The sequence below is a fragment of the Atractosteus spatula genome, chromosome 4 (assembly GCF_055471065.1).
Source record: "Atractosteus spatula isolate fAtrSpa1 chromosome 4, fAtrSpa1.hap1, whole genome shotgun sequence".
NCBI classification, from domain to species: domain Eukaryota; kingdom Metazoa; phylum Chordata; class Actinopteri; order Semionotiformes; family Lepisosteidae; genus Atractosteus; species Atractosteus spatula.
The window spans coordinates 36,654,398-36,659,856 of NC_142709.1; positions in this window are offsets into that span (position 1 = coordinate 36,654,398).

Below are 5,459 nucleotides of genomic sequence, written 5' to 3' on the forward strand. Positions count from 1 at the left end.
AGCATGGAATAAACCTTTACTTGTTCCCTTAAAGCCTACTCATGCTGACACAGTTACTCACTTGAACTTCTATGTTTTTGCAGTGCAAGTAAGAAAGGGGATAACAATGCATTCTGCTGCTTCAAAATCTGCTTAAGATTCATAGAGATCAGTAGTAGTGTATTTCTGTAGTGTTTTAAGTATGCTAGTATACCTGTAAATTCATATACTTCGATATGCAAGAGAACGTACAAGTATCCATTATTAACATTACGTGAAGCGTGATCCGCCTGTTACATGTGGCAACCTGAATTAGTTCACTGAAATTCCTCCTGCAGAAGTGATTCCTCAGATGGAGAACATAAAGGCTAGAAATGAGTAGTGGTCTGTCTTTTGGCCTATTTGTCTGTTTAGTAGCTAATTAATCCAAGGATCTTGTAAGCTTTTGATAGAAGCCAGGGTAGCAGCTTTGACAACATGACTCGGTAGCTTGTTCCATATCCCATGTGTTCTGTGTGAACTATGTATTGTCAGAGGAACTTCTGACAAAATCATTTCTGACCAATGTTCAAGTATTAAATGTTTTAGACCTCTTAAAAATGACCTCCCCAAAACATGAACTTGAATGTATTACACTTGGTATTATAATTGAAGAAGTAAATTGTACATTTTAATAGACGGGTTGTTTGCACATGCTTCCTGATAGGTATTTTTTTTTAAATATCTCAAATGTACAGTAGTAGAGTAATGAAAGAATAAGACTTCTGGTTCAAATGTATAAATTGTGAAAAAAACTATTTTTAAAGCCTTTAAAACTTGGTAAATTCAGCATTCTCTCTCACAGGGTGTTTGAGTTGTCTTTGTTATTTTTCATCAATTTGCTTGAATGTTTTTTAACAAAAAATGTGTCAACTTGGGGACAAGATTCATTTATTGGACAGCAGAATAGGGCTGTAGAAAATCCCATGGAGATCTGAGCTACAGAATTTCTATAAACCTCACTGCACGCGTACAAATATGGAAAATGCTCTGTTGGTATGTTCTATGGTATAGTTTTTGAAAGACACTGCTATTACTTTAACGAACGAATTATATATAAGCATCTATTATATCAATACAAAGATTGTGTCAGAAGTATTTCGATGGCAAATAAAATATATTTACACAGATTTTGAAGAACACCACTACAAACGAGAGGACGCCATTTGGCCCATCCAGCCAGCTTGATCGTAATAGGTCATGAACTCATTCAGCAATTTCTTGAAAGAAACCATGTTATTGGATTCACCACTAAGGTTGGGTACAACATGTTTGTATTACATGTGTGCTATTGTAAAGCTCTAGGTTTATTTTAAAGTCCGCAAAACAATGAATTGTTGTTGTTTGTTATTATAATCCTATTTCTGAAATCCCGTTTTCTAAATGTTGCTAGAGAGGATCTGATAACTCTACCCTTCCTTTGAGAAGTTAGAGGTCGTGACATTTCTATTAAAATGGAACTGAAGCTGCAATAGTTTTGAGAGTACTCTATAAAGGGTCTAGATAGCAGTACAGTCTTGAATACATCGATATTAAGTCCATCTGTCCAAAATAAGTATGCTGTAATTATTTTATATATTTTATATATTCTCTAGAATTCAGAGAATGTCTTTCTTTGTAACATGGAAGTTATTTTCATTCACTGCAAAATGATCATATTTTACCTATGAAATTTCACACGCCCTAGTGTTATTCGTTATGTAGAGGGCTCATAATTACGAGAATTCTCCCTGAACTGTTTCTTACAGTTCTGTACAGCTGTTTCAGTCTGTAGACTGACAGGCGAACTGTGATGAATACAAAGTTGTTGACTTCGTAATTTATGTAGTTTGGAAACAGGGCATTTTTGTTATATTTGGTAGATTTGTGACAATTTTATTATTCCGTCTCACATGATACATTTAAAAATATATAAACATGCATGACATTTTTGAATGTGTAATATTTTGTCTCAAAACAAAATTGCAGCTGCAAAAATGGTAAATAAACTAATTAAAACGTAATTCTCAAGTTACAGAAGTAAGTTAACTACCTTCAAATCCTGATTTATAAGTACACTATTAGGCTTTGACAATACAGAGTTGCAATGTAATTTCTTAAAATGTAACGCGTGTAAAACATATTATTAAGTTACATGATTCATTGTGGTTTTTATTGAATACTTTATATTAAACACTAATTGTGAATATCTAGAAAGTCACAGTTTGGCTTGCTTCAGTACTTCTTCAATAGATTTCACTGAAATTAACGTAAACTTTTATTTTCATTTTTACAACTTGGTTTCTTATCTTTGACATTTCTACTTAAAGAAAAAAATGGGACAAAACATTTTTCTTCTAGCAAAATACAGATCACTATCAGGGGGTTGGCTCATAAATGTTCAAAACAACTTCACTTAAGATCACGTGCAAAAGGAGCCGACTAATTTACCTAAAAGGAATGCAATCAAACAGCTGTAAAACAAAGAGCTACAGAAGAAATCTTATACAGTGTTCTTTAAACATGGACTCCACCGCCGCTTATGGGACACGGGCAAACGAATTATAGGAGGTAGATAATGAATAACAAAATAAAGTAAAGCGTACAGAGCACACATTTCTAAAACGACGAAAAGAGCAATTACCAGAAAGTATAGAACTGTGTATATTATATATTTTATGTATTATTTATTCTGCTTGCAGGGATGGATTCTGAGTAAGTAGTTCTCTTTTCCCGATTACCCCAGCTCAGAATTGTTAATAAAAATGATCAAAATAAAAATCTTACATTATTATTATATTATTATTGTTCTTAGAAACACAAGGACGACAATAATAAATAATAAAGTAGCTGAAATAAAATTTGTATAATTTGCATCACATAACAATTATAATTATGCAGTGAAAAGGCATTTTAATCTTATAACAGATATCCTTAAAATCTTAGAACAGTGCTTCAAACACGAATGAAACGCATGACATATTACGTCAGTCAGGTTTATATACAGTATATATAAAATTAACTCACACATAAGCTATTGTTTGAAGCCTATCTTGCTATTTGGTTTACACCTATCACCACATCTATGAGTTTAGATCGTGGTATCGTACAATTTAATTTTTCTTTCTTTGATTAGGGAGGGCAGCAAAATTAATAATAATAATAATAATAATAATAAGTTTAAAGTACGGGCTTAGTTTGTGACTCTTATTCAAAAAGTATTTATTTGAGTCTCATGTAGATCGTTGTGACATTACAGATGATATATTAGAAAAGGTGAACGTTTTTTTAATCACTTATTAAATCACTCCTATTTGTACTATATGAGAATCAAGCAGATTCAAGTTTTCCGAAAACAATCATTTAATAAAACTACCTATTTTGTTTTATGTCATTTTTTGTAACTATTTCTAGTTATAACTAGTTCAGCTAGTTTCTTAATTCTAATTTGGCGATGAAAATGTAAAATTTACAGAACGAAAATCCCTATTTACTTGTAACCTGGATTTATCACACACAGTCGTAGAGACATTAACTGTCACTGGAAGAAAAAAGCAACTGGGAATCGTGTCAGATCACAATCGTTTTATTTTAAACAGCCTGGATATATTTTCGGACTATTCAGGAACTTCCTTTTGTTTCCCTGAAAAAAAGATCTTAACTGTCCTTACATCACATTTTCTTTTTTTAGTCACAACTGGCAAATTAGGTTTTACGTAAAGCGTTTTAGATAAAAATGGTTATTTTCATGGTACAGTACGTAGATACGATACTACAAATTTGTCGGCGTCTCAAATTTTTGCTAAAAACCGGAACGTTTTTAGAATTGTTTTTATTTTTCATGTATTTTAATTAATACATTAGAAGACTGATATCACTGAAGACTGATAATATGGCTAAAACGAGACAAGTTGGCAAATTCTTGTTTATTCGGGAAGACGTCCTGAACACGCATTCCTTTCTCATCCATTATGTGTTCTTATCCAACTGCTTAATGTGTTATTCAAATGCAATACACAATACTTCACAAGTATCAAATGATTTCATTATTTGTGGATGGGGCGTCGAATTCTGTTTACTTTTCCCGTTTAAAATAAATGTATCTTTACACATGCCAATCATCGTAAAAACATGTATGAATCGAGCCATTTTATGAAGCAGTGAAAGTGTGTAAAAATATAAACAACCCTATTTTAAGAAATTATACATGGTATAGTTATTCTAACAAAACTATTTATGACGCAAGTTAGAAAACTGGGTCTCTTTTCGTATTTTAAAGCATAATAAGGTATCATATTTCTAAAATAAAATAAAAAGTCTTTTTGTAGCATTCGGGTCCCGCACCAATGGTTGCTTTGGGTTATGAGATCGTTTTTAGAGAGTGCATGCTTTTACTTCCATTTTTAATAATGGTAATAATTTAAAACTGTAAGGCGTTAAACAATTGCTCCTTTTGCTTTCTAAACTCGAGTCTTTTGCTTTTCATTTACACGTATAAATACGCTAGTGGGCACTGTTGCCTAATGAAAAATGTTTTGCTCACAACTTGGAACAGCTTCCTAAGAGCACTATTTACGATTTTAAAGACTACTGTTACAGTGAAACTTTTCTTTGTTAAAAAAACTACAGTATTCTATTTAGAAAAAAAATGTGCGATTATTGAAATAAATTGATTTAATTCTTAGTAATACTGTAAGTATTAAAGTGTTTTTTGTAATGTGCACAATACATTGCAATGTAAAACAGCACAGAAAGTAAGCTAGCGAATGAACACGTTTTCAAAACAGCCTAACAATATTAATAATAAAAACGTGAAAGTATTTGAATAAAGTTTTAAAGCGTTGTTTCTTCTTATGAAGTTTCGTATATTCTCTATATCGCCGACTTGACCAGTCACTCTTTTCTCCTATCAGTCTCATTTCATTAAAGACTTGATGTTTAGTTATAGAAAAAAACAACAACAGGTATTATCCCAGATCTCAGCAGTTTAATAATATAACACTGTTCCCTCCACTTATTTCAAATAACGAAATCTGTCAGTGGAAATACAGAGTCACTTATTTTTTTCCTGATAGAATTAGTCCAAATCCTTGAACTGGAATATTAGGTTTTCGAGTTTTAGGATTATACTGTAGTTATTGAAATTATAATAATTTTGAATGGCCTGTTTCAATCATAATTGTAACAGTTTACTTAGATTTTACCCATTTAGATTTCATTACTGGCATTCAATAATCTGTTATCTATTTCAAGACTCTTAATTGGGAAATGTACTGCATGTAATATAATGTCTTGGTTCTATACTTCCCATTACATTTTAAGGTGCTTTGCGCATAAACCAATTGCTGTGTGTTTGGTTTGATTGACTTAAGTGTTTTCCACTGAGCAGAAAGACCGACCCAATGAGAGACGACGTGGGCGGAGTTCGTAGATAGAAATTACTACCGAGTAACCACTCTCAC